Genomic DNA, 18,689 nt, shown 5'->3' with positions numbered 1-18,689 from the left:
GAGAAGGCCCGGATGCCTTATGAAATGCTTCATGTAAAACGCATTGTGTGTGAGTTAAAAGCCATTTCTTGCAGAATTGTACATGCAGCTGGGCATTTCTACTGAACTAAAACGTTAACCTTAAAGACCTTCCCTCTACTTGTCCCAGAGAGGCAGGTCTGGTTGTCAACATTCAATCAGGGCACTGCTTAAAAATACAAAGAAATACACTGCCAGATGTGAACCACAGTGGAAATAGATAAAGCCCGGCCTGTTTTTTTTTTCAGCAGAAGCGGCCTTGAGGTCATAACTCCCATAAAATGTCAATTAAGATATAGCCAGGACCCTTGGGAAGCCAAAGAGGGATAGGCTAAGATAAACATGAACCAGCATCTGGCTGGTCACATGTTTATGGATAAATGAAACTTTAAAAAAAGGTGAGGCTAGGAGAGTGAGCGAGGCCTGTGAGGCAGGGGTTTAATTAATAGAAAAATACATTTTATTGCATAAAGAATGCATGATATATGCCACAACACTTGTTCCAGACTTTTATTAAAGGTGACAGAAATCTCTTTTGAATCATGCTAAAACGATTTTAGTGTGATAAATATAACTGGAGTTTTTAAGAAATGTTTGATTTAGGCCTTCCCATGATTCCGAGATATTTGAAAATTGGTGTGAGGGTGAAGGACAAAATTAACATTTGTATGATGAAGTGTCATAATTTTCACTGATGCGGCTCCTGATTAAACAAAGGAAAGCTGTATCTCTGCATAGCCAGAGGCAGGGTGTGCCAACTTTGGGTTAGCATCACCTGATTTGCCTTCAAATGTAGTTCTTAAAAATATATCCATACATGTAAAGATTTGAAAAATCAGGGTACTTGCCATGTTGAAAAATGTTCATAGTTTAAACATGCAAAACCCACGTCATTTTGAGATGACAAAGGTTTCTCCTCCCTTAGCTTTCCTAACCCACACCCCTTAACTCCTTGTCCTATTAGCACACAGGTGGGAGGTGGGTGGCGAGAACCAACCAATCCCTTCCGCAGGAATCATGACAAGTTTGTGATGTCATTTGCCCTATAAGAGGACCAGTTTGCATCAGAACTTTATTCCGGGAGGTAGCCTGCGGCTGAACAAGAGCGAGAAACACCCAAGCAGAGAGGCGACAAAATCTTGCATTGGTGACAGGAACAAGGAGACATAGAAGCTGACTGGGACCCCTTGGATGAGCCAGAATGGACTACCCTTGACTGACCCCCCTTGCTGTCCCAGAGGTGCCCTGCTGTTCCCTGATGGCCACTACAAGGCCTCTCCTGTGAGTAAAACTATGCCAAAGCCATGGACGGCATAGGCGTGCATTTCTCTCAAGTATTTTTTCTAGTTATTTCCCCATAGCACAATACCCTGTATGTCTGTGTAAATCCTTAGCATATGTAATTAAAGTACATCAATGAATTCCCCTATAGCAATCAAGGGATGTGTTTTGTTAGCATTTGAAACTAACAAGCTCCTCCCAGTGTGTTTTGAGACGGCATAGACATAATGATTTGCTTGACTATTTGTAAGAAAACCCCTGGCTACGGTACAGAAAGGGGGGGTCCTGAATCCAAAAGAATTAATCCCCAAAACCCTATCTCCAAGTGAGCGTGCAGGGTGCAAACTAAATTCCCCATTTATCCCCCTTCATTTTAAAACAGAAGTGTGAATGAAGCCTTATATTTCCTTTGCATGTGTGGTGGAAAAAAAACGAAATTGCCCCTTTGTTCCCATTGTGCTCTGATCCAATCCACAAAGCCCTGCCTGTTCTTTGTATGTGTGGCAAATGATTTTTCCCATTGCTTGTCTTTCCCTCATATTGCATCTGTAGTAATAAGTGCAAAACAGTGTTTCCCATTGCTTTTCTTTCCCTGATATTACATCTGTGGTACTAATTGCAAAATGATTTTTCCCATTGAATTCCTTTTGCAAAGAGTGTATTTTTCTATCAGAACCCAAAACGATGTTCCTATTGTTTTCCCACTCCCTGCCACTGGCATTCAATTCAGAGGGGTCAATTCTAATTGATGTTTGGAGGGCGGAGGTTGCTGGGAGAAAAAAGTATTATAACCAAATAAGCAATCACTGTGTGCCTTGAATTGTTCTTTTTCTGTATTGGTGAGTTGTTTGAAAAGAAAGCTGCAGGAAATTGTGACTGCATATCTTAATATTATTTCTGTGTTGGTGCCATTACGGAAGTCATTTTTGTTCTTGTGTTGCCACATCATTGGTGGATGATGTTAGTCTTTTTGTCAAATCATGATTCAATAAATGAATAAATATATATTTTTAATACACCCCGGCCTGGTTTCTAGTCCATTCTGACACCGGGTATTTGTTGTGATTGGGTGTGAGATGGGTTGGAGGTCTGAACTAAAACAACAGTGCTTTGTTGTGCATCACTTTGCTTGGGGCGGCGGGAACTCCCTGAGTTGAGTGTGACCGGGTAATAAACCCTGACTGTGGCGAGTCTGATGCTGACAGGGAGGAGGTGGCATAGTCTTGGGGCATAGGAAGAGAAGGCTTGTTTTCTGGTCCTTTCCTTTTTTCAGCAGAGAATTTCAAGTCTGCACGTGTCCTGGATTCTGGTGGTGTGCTGTCCGCCAGGGATGCTGAGTTTCTCTGCAAGGTAGCTGAGTGACTTGGGGGCCACTACCTTTTAGATGATGAAGCAAGACTTGAAGGTGATTCGTGCGTGTAGTGGGAGTCATTGAAGGTCGATGAGGGCAGGGGTGATGTGGTCATATCTGCGTAGATCCTTCATGAGGCATTCAGTCACATGTAGGACACTCCTCAGGTCCACAAGAGAGGACGATGGGAGGTGTTCGAGGGGTGCATTGCCTCATCCAGGTTGCATAGGACTAGTGCTTGAACGGTCAATCTAAAGCTGTCCGGAGGGGACTAACCATAGCATTGATACATGTGATATAGCCATATCCTTTAACAAACTAGGCATTGGAATAGAAGTGTTGCACATCATGGGGTAGTCTTATGAGAAGAAGCTAAGGAATGAGTATATGTTAGAAAAAGTAACTTCAATTGCATCTGTCCTTGGTGCACCCCTCTATTGTGATTACAAGAAGGCGTTGATGTTCCTCTACATCCATGCCTGGTTATAGCTATGTTGTCCATATTCAATACTCAATATTAGCCAAAATCCTGGTAAGTCCCAAGTCTAAAATGTTAACCCAAAGCTTAGATCTATCCATACAGTATTCACATTTATTACAAGATGAATCTGCAGTGTTCAAGTCTTATGATTGTCCCTTGTAACTTCTCCCAGGAGTTCCTCCTATCACATGTACACAGTACAAACAATCCGTTTTTAAAACCGGTTACGTTTATTACCTGGAAAAATATGAAGTCTTTAAGCGTTTATTAGGCCAACATTAAGGTAAAAACACTCAGCCCAAAGGTATCAAAATGTGAATTCAACAAACCGTGTGAGTGCCAATTTAAATGCACTACAGATTTAACCTTACCCTGAACTCACAATAATGCCTCATTTCATTTTCCAGTCCTGTTTTTCTCTTTGAATTCTGGAATCTGATTTCAAAATGGTAACAACAAAACAAAAATTCCATAACGCAAAGAATATAATCCGGACAGAATGGCATACTCATCCATGTACATGAGAAATGTTGTGAAATTGTGTTGTAGTGTGCGAAGTGTACAGTTCCTGATATTCGCTGTTGAACTATTAAAGACTCCCCTTTGAGGGTTTAGGTTTCCTAGGAGTTTATGGTATGTGACAGTGCTTTGACTTTTTAGACTTACACCGAAAATGTTGTAGTGCATGTTATATCATAGGACGGCCATCACGGTCCTATAGTTAAGGTGAGTCGGAGACACATAGGAACCTCTCAACATTTTATTGTTAATAACCTTTGATTTGAGTAATAGATTTGGCCAACATTTTAGAAGTGATTAAAAGTATGCGCTGCCCCCCTCCCTGACTGCAAAGTTTTGTGAAGATTTGATTCCAAAGTCATATGGCGTCAAAACATTTTTTTCCCCAAAAGTGTGTCCTACTTCCCATTCATTTTCCCATTGACAAAAAAGGTCAATTTTTGCCAAAGCACACAGCTTAAACCGCTGGACAGATTTTTACCAGGTCCAAAACAACTTGGGCGCAAAGCGTTGCCTCGCGATCCATGTGTAGTTTGGGATTTTTCTGTGCCGTAATTATTTTAAAATTTGATGGAGAAAGGGGTGCCCCCTTCTCCAAACATTATAGTTATACCTCCCATGGTGCATTGCAAGATCATGGTTCTCAGAAATGAAACGACTACCATCCTGTTTATCTCTCGATGCAAGAGATATTCGCGGATATAGCCGGGGTTATGGAAAATTGAAACGCAGTAAAAAGCTACTTTCAGGCCATAAAACGTATATATGCCATCAGGGTAAAGGTGAGGGGATGGCTGGAAAGCACTGAGTAAAATTTGGGAGTTAAAGGAGGTCATGGGACCAAAGTTGCAACACAAAGGTTTCCATAGCCTCGGCTATAGCCGCAAATAGCCGACATCTGTAAGCAAACTGCGTCACAGAAGCAGTGTGTGCTCTGGGGTGAAAGGGAGAGGGCAGGGAGGGCTTTGAACGTGAGGAGGATGTCTGGGGAGTCGGGTGAGCTGGCACTTGGTGATGGCCTGGCGGGGCAGGGAAGCATTTATTTTTCTGCTTTGCTGATATTCGCAGCTATATGTGAGGTTACAAAGGACTACAGATAACCACGGGTATGTATCCCCACTGTTACATTTTGGTAATTATTTTTAAAGATATATAGGGGCGTCAGGGTGAAAAATCACTGGCTATGGCGAGCCAGTGACTCAATTGCCATCGGGTTTCCCATTCATGCAATAACCAGGACAGACGCTGCTTAGTTTTAAAGCGAGGAAGGGGCCAGCCTCCTCAGGCCATGTTGCCTGATAAATAAGCAGAACTTACAAAACCACTTAGAGGAATGGGCCAGCCCGTTCCTTGCTTTGAAGCTAAGCAAGTTCAGCCCCACTTTGAAGCTAAGCAGGGTCAGTCTTGGTTACTGCATGGATGGACGACCGAATGGGCATCTGAATTTTTTTATTTTTTAAACCTTACTACTGTCAGTCCTTGGAGGTTTTGCACTCAGATGCAATTTTTGCCTTTTGCTGAATTGCATTCTGGTATTTGTAGTCTCCCAGTCAATGATAAAAGAAGTAGGTATTTGTACACCAACAGTTGGTTTCCCATCCCGTAATTAACTAGAAGGAACCCTGCTTAGCTTCAAAGTAAGGAAGGGGTCAGCCGACTAAGGCCATGTTGTGTAATATCTGGACCCGCCCTTAGAAGAACACTTAGAGAAACATGGCCTAAGGGGGCTGGAACCTTCCTCACTTTGAAACTAAGCAGGGTCGGTCCTGGTTACTCCATGGATTGCAGACAGTCCACGGTCCTGAATGGCATGTGTTTTCTTAGTTTTAAATATCTCATATCACACAGCATCCACATTTCTATAGAACAGAAAAAATGAAATTGAAAAAAATCACATTTATTCTGAACACTGCTATCAGAAAACTCTGGCTTTAAGGAGCTAGAAATGCAGCACATAACCATTATGCTACAATTATGTTTTAGATTTGCACATGTTTTATACCAAGCCTTTTATCATTCAACATATTCAATTATAGGCTAAATATGAAATGTATGCCCATGAAGCACCAAGTCATTTTGGCCTAGTGGTTAAATGCTGAGCCTTGAACTCTGGCAGATTAGGCTTCAAGGCTGTATGTTTCTTATTTTTTTTATTTAACGGATGTATTTAAATTTTAAAAATGCTACGCAAGTGGGAGGTGGTGAGGTTTGTTGAAGTACTGTCCTGTGATTTTATTAGACGTGGTTGCAATGTCAGCCAAGTCCAAACATCCCTTGTGCCAAAATAATAATGCCATAATGGATTTCCTGCTAAAAAGAGCATGCCAAAATGGGTGCTATGGCGGAACGCCCATGCCAAATCGGCCCGTGCCAAAAAGATTCCACCAAAAAGGGGTGTACTGCTTTGAGAACGTTGCTTAACCAAAGCGTGTGCTCCATAGCAAATAATTTAATCTCACTGCGTATTGCCTAAAAACATTGTGAGTTCTCCAAGCCTGCAATCCGAAGGCCATGGCTAGTGGTCTATGTAAGTGATCTCAACCCGGCACACACCCAAGTCAACGCATAGCATGTTATGCACAACTGAAATCCGTATTCAATTTTGTCTAAAAGTTCTTTATTCTGAACGATATACCATTCATATCACACCCCTCTCCCAGCCCCCCGGTCACACTGAACTAGGAATCAGGCTGGTTTGCAAAGTTAAAATATTTATTTATGTATTTAAAATTTAATCACACTATGTTTTAATGGGTACACAATAATCACCAATGGGGTGATGTAACACTGAATAATCTCTTTAATACACAAGGAGTAATAGTGAGCAAAACAATCCAGCACATAAATAATACTTTGTGTATGTGTTCAGATCAGATGGCACTGTGGTTATAGGTTCCCCCTGCACACCCCTCAACCCCCCAATAGACAATGTAAAGAGATTGGAGGAGAGAGCAGGTATTCAGGAATGGCAGAATGCAAACAAAATATCAATCCCACTTTCCCCCAGCAAACACAAGAGAAAAACGGAATTGACTGTCAAGCTGTCAGAATGGCTTTTAAAGTTATCTTGAGAATGGATTGGGTAAAAACGCTAAATAACGTCAACATTTCTAAAATCGTTATAAATTCTTATGGGAGCCGCTTTCGATAGTTGCACACAAAAACAAGCAATGATTTAATACCAAGAAACAATTTGAAATCTTGAAATTCAAGTCGGAAGCAATAAAAATCTGTTTTACAGGTGGCAGAATTTCCCAAAAACGAAATTCGCTGCAAACTTTTCACTGCGTGATAATCGTGATAACGGGAGAACCGTAAGGATTTGGGTTACGGTTTTGGATGCGATTTAAAGCTGTGGATGTTAGCTACAAGCAGGAGTGAACAAAACGAACACTCCACAGGAATACAGCCACTTGATCAGGGTGACTGCCTGCAGAGGAACTCGCCTTCTTCAGATGAGAAAAAATCAGCGCAGAGATAGTTTTAGCTATACTAAAACAGGAGGAAGATAGGAGGGATTGGGCAGAGAGTTCAGACAATTTGCTGTGGAAATCCCTTTATGCTTTCAGCTTTTCAGGACCTTACAGGTTCACAATGATTTCTTAGACTAAGTGAATTGTAGCACCCAGCAAGAATTTTGGGGTTTTGAGGGTGTTTTGATACGGCATTCTGCAGTTTCAGCAACAAAGAAAAGGGATTTAAAGCAAGATTCTGGGGTTTCATTAGCAAAACACTGCTTTTTCCTTCCATACTCCATTTTCAATTGTTGTGGAGCGCAGTGACATATTCCAGGAGTGAGATCTCTGTTCCACCACTGACAACATGCATGGCAGATTGGGCAACCATCTTTTTGTGCATTGCAAAGCACGATTTTCAGAGGTTTTGGTGCGCATAAGGGTTTTGCAGCCATTTTGCTATTTCTGGCACCATCATGACGCAGTGCTACTGCATAGCAGAGCAGAAGTGGGTTAAAACATCCCACATTTGGTAGCTTTTAAAAATTGACAGTTGGTACGACCAAAGGCCAGGCCCACTGACCTTGGCCGAAGACCATGCTACTGGTCTGGAAGCATTCTAAAAATGTATGGAATAACAAAACCCTTGACATTCTAGGACAAAACTTTAGTTGCAGGGACGTTAAGCAAGCAATACATTGTAACAAAACCCTTGAAATTCGAGGAAAAAACTTTAGTTGCTGGGACGTTAAGGTGAGAACAAAACCCTGGAAATTCAGCTAAAGCCACCTCAACTTTGCACCCCCTATCTTTGCAGACCATGACCACAATGATGACATCACAGATAACATCTCTGATGGCATCACTAATTACATTACAACAGTAACTTGCATTAAGCATGGCCTTCAGCCATGGTCAGTATGCATGGCCAACAATATTTTAACACATGAATGGGTACTAGTCATGGCCTTCAGTTATGAGCAGTGGTCGCAACTTTCACCCATGTGCACTGAATATTTTAAAACACTAACAAGTTACCAACCATAGATTTTGGCCTTTACCAGTTGGTGCAGCTTTCAACAGTGTCCATTGTATATTATATACACTAACCAGCCACTAGCCATGGTTTTCAACACAATACTAGCCAGTGGCTACAGTCATTGGGTGTGCCGACTGTATATTCTGACATATTAATGTGCAGTAGCTATGGGCTTTAGCCATGGACACTGACTACAGCTTTCAACGTTGCCCACTCTATATTTTTAAAACAGTGTTGGGCTACTAAGCAACCATGCACATTGGTATTTTTTAACACTAACCAACAACTAGCTACGGCCTTTGGTGCTGGCCAGTAATCCCGGCCTTTGTAATGGCCAAGCCCATGGCCTAAATTGTTATTAAAGTAAACAAAGTTTTCATGAGCTAACTTATAAATGATGTTATGTCTAATTCCATTATGGATGTCATCAGTTATATATAATGCAATTAGTGTTGTCACCAGTGATGGCTCAGTGATGTGATTCGTAATGTCATCGGTGTTCCCATACAACATGTAATTCGTGATGCCATCAGTGATGTGATCTGTGATGTCATCATTGTGGTCATAGTTTGCGCAACAGGGGGAGCAAAGGTAAGGTGGCTTTAGTTGAATTTCCAGAGTTGTGTTGCATTAAGTTCTCACCTTAATATCCCTACAACCTATACACACATATATATATATATATGGTTTATGTATTGTTTTCCATCTATCATTCATTGTGTCCGGCTGACTGACATCTTTTTTCATGGATTCACAAGGAACGGCATCGTTCTACTACCCTCATTGGAAAGCTGCAGATATGTCTATGCTTTAATAAGGTTCATTGTGATATTCTGCGGCAAAACCACCCTTCACTTACAGACTCTTGAACATTTGTGAAAAAAGAACGAAATACTCATTACTATTAGGCATTTTAAAAGCCTGCTAGTCCCCAGCTTTGGCCTCTATTTGCTATTTGGTCTTTACGTTCATCTTTTGATATCACTGGGCACTACTTGACATACTAATTTAACGATCTACCTGTAATTTAATGAATATATCCAAAAGCATGCGGTTCACTTTAAGTTGTCTGAGTTGACAACTATTCAATCTAAAAGCTCTTCTCCAGGTGCTTTTCAGATGCGCTGGGGCATGTCAGTAGTGCTTTCCCCAGTCCTCCCTGGGGTCTCATGTCAAATCAAACGTTCTCTGATTTCTAACTGATTTGTTACTGTAAACATAATGACTGACCAGGATCCGTTTACTCTTCGCTTACAAGCTGCCCAATTAGTGTTAACAGGGCCAATCAAAGGGTTTTCGTTTGGAAGAAATGGTTTAATATACGCAATACAGTAAAATACAATGTAGCAAATAGAATATATATATTTATTTATTTATTTATTTATTTTACTATTTTACATAATTCATACGGAGTGAAACAGCCCATCGAGCATCACAGCACTAGGGAAAACAAAGCCAGGAGTGAAGAGCAGCTGAGTGCTGAGCTAAGAAAAGAGGAAACATTGTATTGTATCCTTGAAGGTCAAAACATGTTGGATGCCACTGATAGTGAATATTGCATTCGTGACACAAACAAGTGCAATGCGAGATCCTTGTCCTTGGATTATTTACAACCAGGTACAGCAGACCAAGGCTAGTCCTTGGATTCTCGGTCTATTAATGGCTGCTGCCCGTTTATCTCAGAAGCAGGTTCAGGACTGTGCAAAGCCTTGTGGGCCACTGTTAATGCCTTTAACAAAAGATGAACATTGATTCACCAAGAGTCAGTGTAATGTCTTCAAGACCGAGGAGATGTGGGCATGTCCATGCATGTTTGTGACTTTTGTGAGTACCAGAACACAATGTATACAGCTATGATTTGCCCCTAAGAACAGGGTGCTGCAAAAGTCCGATTTTGCCCGAATGTTGGCCTGTACTATGGTAGCACAGTTGGCATCTGAGAAAAAGAGACAGATCTGGCCTTAGGTTGAAGGTAGAAGAGCTGACAATTGGTATCTGCTGACATGGCCACGTGGAGTTGAGAATTGTGTGTAAGGACATAACTATCTTCTGTGTACAGATGATCATGTCTGTGATGATGATGATGACATGAAAGGAAAGGGTACATGTTCTAATCCCTATAAACGGAACACTGACTGTAGAAGGCAGTCATGAAAGCCGACCCTGTAAGGTCGGTCTTTTGCCCTCCCCCCATTGCATCTACCCATTTTCTGGGGCTCCCCCACACCCTGCTTCCACTCTGTGACCCGTCACCGGCCTCCCCTGCACCCAAACGTATCTCAAACGGATCTCATGAAGTCTTCCGGCTTCCCTCCAGGCCAGTAAGTGCTCTTCTTACATGGGCTCTAGGGAGCGCAGCATAGAGACTGCATCTTGAACTAAAGAGCATTTGAGTTTTCCTTCAGATGTTGCGAGCCAAGGAAAAGAAATGTTGCCTTGCATTGATTAAGACCCAATTGAATGCCTTCCATCCCTCCTTCAATTATGTCAAACAGTTTTTGAATGCTATCATTGGGGTCCCCTATGATCCTAGCAAGAACTGAGTGTCCTCCCCAAAATTGTGAAACAACAATCCTTACCTGATCAGCAGTTTAGGAAGGCACTTAAAAATATGTATTGAAGAATACATGCGAAAATAAAGATCCCTGAGGGACACTGCACTTGACAGGCAGGAACCAGACTTAAAAGGATCAATTTTATCCCAGAAGGACCTTGTTCTGAGAATGGACCTGAACTAATTCTCTGCTATGACAGAAAGACTCGTATCCTCCTCCAGTCAGTCCTGTAACACAAGATGTATGACTGTTTCAAATTAGGCGTCCTGGTACAGCAGCATCAACATGCTGGATCTGTCCACATCCAACAACCCAAGCAGATTCTCCCTGACATCTAGCAGGGTAGTCCAGATCCCTCTTGTAGGCCTAAAGCCTAACTGTCTGCCACCTGGAAGCTATACATCTTCCATAAAGGTTTACTGCTTTAGCATAGCTGCCTTGTCAATGTGCAAAAAAGGTCACATTGAATATTGGATTATGGCTGGGATGAACAGGGTGTTGGTACAGGGTGTGTGGGGAGAGGGAGGGGGTGTGGAGGCAAGGTGTGTGGGTAGGCGGTGGGGGAGTGTGGGGACAGGTTTTGTGGTGACCGGGTGGCGGGCACAGGGTTTTAATGGTAGATAGATTAATTTCATCAATACATCTTGGTTTGCACTTGCGGCAATGAGTGGACATTCCTTATTTTTCTGCCAGAATGTATTGTTTTTTTGTGCATCATTTGCAGTAAGGGGCATGGGTAGTGCATTGTGGAGGGGGATTCAGAAGAAGTTGTCAATGAGTTCTTGACAGGCACATTCCCATCCCTGGCATCCATGCACACATGCCTGCGCCTGACTGGTGCTGCCTAGCCATCTTCATCATCTTCACCCTCTGGTGGTGGCATGTCCAGATCTGGGCACAGGGGTATGTTGTTTCTGATGCAGATGTTATGCAACATTGCACAGGCCAGGACTATCTGCCCCACATTCTGTGGCTGTACATGAGTGCAACCCCAGACCAGTGTAGGCATCTGAAACGTGCCTTCAGTAGCCCAGCGGTCTGCTCTATGGTTGCCCTGGTTCGCACATGTGCACGATTGAATGCCATCCCCTCTGCGTCTGGGGTCTCTCAGAGGGGTCATCAGCCATGAAAGCAGTGAATATCCAGAATCACATGCAGGGGGAGAACATTTTTATTCTCATAATCTGGTGTGGACATCACTGTGCCTCTATCACACCAGTGACTGCACACACTTCATGACACCCACAATGTGGACTAAATATCATTAGAAATGTATCAACGCAACATGAGGGCTTACATGCACAGAAGGCCCAGACAAACAATGGCCAGTTTGGCCACAATGAAGCTGTCAATGGCACAGAATGGCCCTCTTGCCCCACTTCCTTCCGATTCAAACCCTAATCTACTTACAATGCAGACCCACCTGAACGCCAAGAGTCTATGCAAGTGGCAACACTGGGCTATATGAGACCCAATGTCTTTCACATTGACATTGATATGTGTGAGTGATGGTGTATAGCAGTGGTGTTGCCGGTGAAGGCACATATTACACCGTTCATGCACCATGTCTCACCAGGAGAAGCATCTCATGGGCTTGGTGGAACAGTCTACTGATAAACTTGGTTTGGCGGAGGGGCAGTGTTGCATACTGCTACCTGTAGTGTATTGCATGTTGCTGTCCTTGTGGGGTAGGAATGGATTGGTCATTTACTGATACTTCACCAGTCTTGTGATACTCCTGTGAGGTGTGGCCTGTCAATTGGGCATGCGCTGGTGGTTCTGCATATGCAAGGTGACTGTGGGACATGCATTTGTGGCATCAACCTCTCTTATCCAGTGGTCCATGCAGCAATGTTTGTATAGTTGTACATGTACTCACCCAGCAACTAGGTTATTCGTCCTCTGTGACACACCCTGTATGGTGGCAGGGTGCTGTTCTGCAGGACCACAGAGTTGTGGGTTGATCCCAGGAAGCGGGCACATTAGTGCATGATGGTCAGGTCAGCATCACAGGTCACCTGGATATTGAGTGAATGGTACTGCTTCCGGTTCCTGTAGACCTCTTCTGTGGCATAGATGGCCACCAGCTCTATATGTGTGCAGTCCAATGCTGCCAACACATTGGACATGCCTGCATTCGCATAGAAGCAGGCCTTGGCGGGATTTACCTGTGCCTGGGTAGTTGGGAGGGTGATGTGCTGGCCCACATGGTGCAGGAGGGTGTCCAGTACCTGCACTAGCACTCTCGAGAAAGCAAGCTGCAATATGCCATGCAGCTGGAAAGTGCCTGTGGCGAGGAAGTGCAGGACCAACACCAGCTTGAATATCATTGATATGGCTGTGCTGGTGCCAATCCTGCTCCCAATGTCATCCAGGATAACGTTCCTGAATTCAAGTATTGTCTCCTTGTTTAGGCAGTGCAAGGTGTGTATCTGGCCATCTGTCAGGGCCCAGGGTGTATCCCTTGTGCGGGTAATCACAGCACGCCTCCACCTCGCCACTTGCATTCCAATAAACGTCCTCCTGCTCTCCCTGTCCTCCTGTCACCACTACTGCTGGTCCATCTCAATAAGCTGCACTCCAGCGTGCAACACCTCCATGTCCATTGCAATGACAATGGGGCTCCTTACGAGTTTGGAGATGCAGGAAACAAAGTGTAGGTAATACTGTTTACCTCAATTTTTCACACACCACCAAACTACTTATTACTGCCAAAGATATTACTGGATGGTAATACCAGCTGGAGGTAACTCCTCCACTTTACCTCCAAAAATCGCTGTTATTACCATGTTGTAATACCGGCAGCGGTAATACTGGCAGAAATCCCCAATGGATTCCTATGGACGCCATTAAATGGGGATTTACAGCAGCAAACCGCTACTTGTAATTACATGGTATTACCGGCCGAGGTAATATCTCCAGTGGAAATACCGCCTCATTAAGTGGCGGTATCGGTAATTCCATTTGCTGGTATTTCAGAAGATTTACTGCCGGTATACTGGCAAACTCATTGTAACCTGCAGGCACTATTGGACAGACCTTAACCACAGTTGCAAGACCCGACACAAATAATCAAAACACAGATACATGACTTGTACATACATAGACAATATGGAATATGTCACCAATACAGAAACCATCATACAGTATTCCCAGAAAATACAATATAAATGTCAATGACCACCATAATCCAATATAGTCATATACCATTTAGTTAACAAAGGCAGTAATGTCCCTAAGAGGCAGCTTGGATATGGTCCGATTGGGAATTGTAGCTAATAATGCGCGCCTTTAGTTAAGACACAGCTGAATCAGCTCAGTGAAACAAAAACCTGGAACCTGAGTGAAAAAAACAGGTTGATATTATGTCAAGGGGCGTATCTAATGCAATAAAACACCAGAAATTCAGCCGGTTTAGAAAGCTAAATCACCTCAACTGCAAGCCTCTCCACCACTGTGCAGCCCATGAGCACACGGTTTACATCACAGATGATAATACCAATGGCATCACTTCTGGCATCAATTATGGCATAATGTATGATGTCATCAGTGACATCACTATGAAGTAGAGCAAACAGATGGCCTTAAATATGCCATCACAACAGGTTCACTTTAGCCATTACATATGGAATGACCAATAACATCAATATTGGAACCGATCACCTTTTAGGCCACATGTGAACTGCCTGTTAAAGAACATTACTGTTTTTATATATTTATTTACATATATTTTTCAAAGCATTTGTTATGCGATATCTCTAAGCAGTAATAGCCATACACTTTCTTGTATTAAAACAACTTCAATGTAATTTCTGTTAAATATTTGTATTTTTATTAGGGTTTTTATAGTGCCAACCAAGGTAGGAAGCAACGGTATGGTATATAATTAATGTGGGTTAAAAGCGGTCAGTAGATGGTAATAATAGCTTGGATATCACATAGTACTGGCTTAGTAGCAGGTCCTAAGTGGTCCCAAGACAATCCCTGAAGAATAGGCTGTTAGTTCCTTCTTGAAATTCAGAAGTCTTCGACTGGTCCTGTCAGAGACTGGGATGCTGTTTGCATAGGCTGGGGCACAGAAAGAGCAGGTTGTTTCCTGGTTTACACTTTACACACCAGTTTAGCGTTAAGCCCTGCTGTGATCTCACTCATAAAGAATCAATGATAAGATGCCCAATAGGGCATACAGAGCCACTGATGAACAGCCACACTCAAATGTATCTTCTACCTCTACCCATCTAACAATATAATAAAAGGCCAGCTGTATGTTTGTCCCTGTAGGTTTGTCTGATGCAGTAGCTTCACATATTGTCACCGCTAGGGGGAGCTGTTGGCTTAGGATATATAGTGGTCCTATTGTGTCAATGGAAACCTGCACTTTGGCCCTTGTACACGGGCCTGTACACTAGTAGTATATGTTTTGATCCTCTGCACCTGCAAATTTGACGTTTAAAATGCACACTTGTCAGCATAAAGGGCTTGGTAATTTAATGCAATGCAATCCCCTTTTTGCCACGTCTCATACAGCTACTGCTCTTTACGGGAAACTGTCCATGGCATCAGTCTCTTTCCTGTTCACCATCTGTGTAGCAAAACAAACTACCAATTATCGTCATTGTCCACATCTCTCTTGTTTTAACTTCCATAAACTCATTGAGACCCTTTTCAACATTGCCATATTTTCAATAACGGACTAAACTAGACAATTTAAAAAACAAGCCACTTTCTTTAAAATGTGTGTTGGTGCTCAAGAATGTGTAGGTTTATCAGTATTGGGTGGGCTGTGAAAATGGTCATTCCCCAAAACGCAGATCCCAAACTAACGAATAAATGGAACATGAACAGTGAATTACATGCACAAAAAACGTCATGACATACAGTGTAAAATATCTGCGTTCATTGGTGGGCTCCTATGGCCCAGTATGAGCCCAGCTGACCCCACGTGGGTCAGCTGGGCTCATCTCCACGGGGTGAAGGTCAGGCTGGGTCCACAAGATGCAATTGTTCTAACTAAGGGACGGTTAACACCCATCTTAATTTTGGATTAAATTAGTTTATGTTTTTTATTTTGGAGAAAAAGAAAAACAAGAAACAGGAGCTTCTAAATTTGGCAAAAACTGCTTCTCACTAAAAACAAACAAAAGCAACAGCACTGTTAATCATGCACTACCAATGTTTCCTCCCATGCCTTAAAACTACTAAAACCAATGATCACCGGGCAGTGCTGAATGGGTAAGTCATACTTGCCTCATCTGGACCACTACTGCATGGCGTATAAGCCGCTGCTGCTGGGGCTGATGGTGACAAGAATTCTGAAGTGGCCACAGATGACTCAGCCATGGGAAGTTCTTCTGCTGTCCCTGATGCAGGAATGGCTGGTGAGAGAGCGCGTTCAGATGCAGATGGTGGAGGTGGTGCAGCTGCTTCAGACGATGACGTGGCAGATGGTGGTGATGCCAAAAGTCTGCCCCCCCAAGGCAGATTGCCTACCTCCAAAACTGGTTGCAGAAATCCTGCCGAACCCGGTACCCATGCTACCGGATCAAGGGCTGAACAAATTGCATGGTTCCGAGACTCTGCCCCTGAACCATGTAGAGTCCATACCACAAGTTGTTCCCACATAAAATGAGCAGGCACCCTCCACCTTCACCAAGAGCCTCCCACCTGGTAAATTATTATAATGACAGCAGAAAGATGGCCCCCTCAAACTCCTTTGGGACCGGCAGGGTGGTGGTTTTGGATAGTTCATGCATTACACCTACTGAGGTTGCCATCAGTCACCACCAACTCCTGAATGTCTTCCACTCGGTGGAAGTCTTCTAGACTAGGAACCTCCTCTGCCTCCTCCAGCTTCTCCTCCAGCTTTTCAGGCTCCAGTTTCTCCCTATATCGAGGATGATTCTACTTATACATGTACCATTCGTCTTTAAACCTCCTCCTTACATCCTCCCTTTTGCCCATGAACTTCCAAACTGCTAATCTGGACGTGCTTTGCATGTATGAACTTTGTGATTCTCCGCGTACAACTAGCAATGCTATTGGACACCCATGGCTCTGCATATGTGTATCACTGCACTGCGGTAGGAATCGTGACGTGTGCTCACATAGTACAGAATCCTCTCTGCATACACTTCCAATGCACACCAAACCTTTGTACTTCAGATCCTTAGTCCCTTCCCCCAATTAATTTCGCATGCTTTCCATATACCTTACTTATACATACACATCACAATGTTCATTCCACGATGCTAATGATGGCTTGTAGCAATGCAGCCATATTTCCATATTTCACAACATGGTGGAGAGATTTGCAATGTTTGCCCACCCTGACATGGCGTGTGCACCCAGTTCAAATAACCCACAATGAATGTACACGCTGGCTGCCGCTCTGCCCCTTTGGAACATGTGTAATTTAAAGCAATCCCCGTTTTCCTTTTTCAGGGATATTTCTCAGCCCCAAATCCTCTCAATCGCATTAACACATCAAACCTATTGTTTAAGGTACATATAAGAATCCATACCTTAATGTTTTCAAAACGAGGGAATATTTTGAAAATGTAATTATAATATTTATCACACACCAACTAAACTTTGCCTTTATTATCGCTTCTCAAATTGCATTACTTCTCTAATTGTTAAGCTTTCCTCTTAACTCTCATAAAACATTCCAATTTTATAGCGCAGTTTCCTAAATGTTATGGGAAAAATACTTGTGGCTATTCACCAACCCCAGGCCTCCACTAATCCCATTTATAAGCGCTGCTCACATTCTCACCACCATCACAGAGCGCCCATCAACACCCCCTATACCAATCAAAGCACGTCACGTTTGGTTCCCCAAAGCGAGGGACGACATTGCGATGTAGAATGACTTTTTTTTAATATAATGAAAAGCCTCGTCATCAGTGATGCACCATGGGAGATATGTGAACGATTTTTGGTGCTAGGGTGACCCCGCTCTCCAGTTAGGGAACAGGAAAACAAACGCAAAAAGTAAAAAACACAAACACGCACCTTTGTTTGATGCTTTATAGCTTTGAGCCATTGGATACTTTTATGGAAAAATGTCCAGTGTTTTGGCGCTCAGGCCCAGGAAAATTCTTTGGAAAATTGAATAATGAAGTGTGAAATCGGACAAGCGTTATAAGCCATGGAATTGTCTTATTATTGTTATTATTATTACAGAGTGTTCTTGTTTCTAGTGCTGTATCAGTGATGTCATAAATGTTCTCATGTAATGGGCGGCAGGGGTGGAGTTAAGAGACAAAGGGCCTCATTACGAGGTTGGACGTAACCATGGCGCTACTAGCGCCATGGCTGCCTCCAAATCCTTACCGACTCCACCTTGGTGAATGGAGCTATTACCGCCCCATTCCAAGGTTGGCGGGGGCGGTAGTTCCCCGTTCACCAGGGCCCTTCCCCATTGAGCCCCCATAGGGCTCAATGGGAATGGGGAAGGCACTAATAACAGTACCGCAAATTGCTACACACATTAAATAGGATAGGTATTGCCCCACTGATCAGCACGCGCAGGAAAGAAGATGTGGGTCCCTTTCAGACAGTATAGGGCAATGTAAGCAATGTGTTTACGTCCTCACTAGGAAGTATAGGCATTTAATTGCAGCTGCAACAGGGCAATATAAGTGTGGTCCGATGACACTGTGCATGTGGTAATATCCGCTGTCAAGCAGTATATCTAGGTATCCAATGCTCAAAGTAACTCATAATCTGCAGCTGCCAATCCATAAAGGGGGTTATATGAATCCATAGAATGAATCCACAGGGCTACATTTGTTTTGGGCTTGCATGAAAACCTGATATAATGAAATGAACGGACGAGAAGGTGGGGCCCAACACAGGGGAGATCTTAGCGATGCGCCGCTCCCCTTCTCTCCCTCGTCATTGTATGTTCAAGAATGGGGCAGAATGTGAAAGGAAGGCATCCCAGCATTGCATCTCACTTTTACGTCTCCAGGTCCTGCACCGCCCC

This window comes from Ambystoma mexicanum, chromosome 7q (genome assembly GCF_040938575.1).
Source record: "Ambystoma mexicanum isolate Mex_15411 chromosome 7q, UKY_AmexF1_1, whole genome shotgun sequence".
Classification (NCBI taxonomy): domain Eukaryota; kingdom Metazoa; phylum Chordata; class Amphibia; order Caudata; family Ambystomatidae; genus Ambystoma; species Ambystoma mexicanum.
This window is presented reverse-complemented; position numbering follows the sequence as displayed.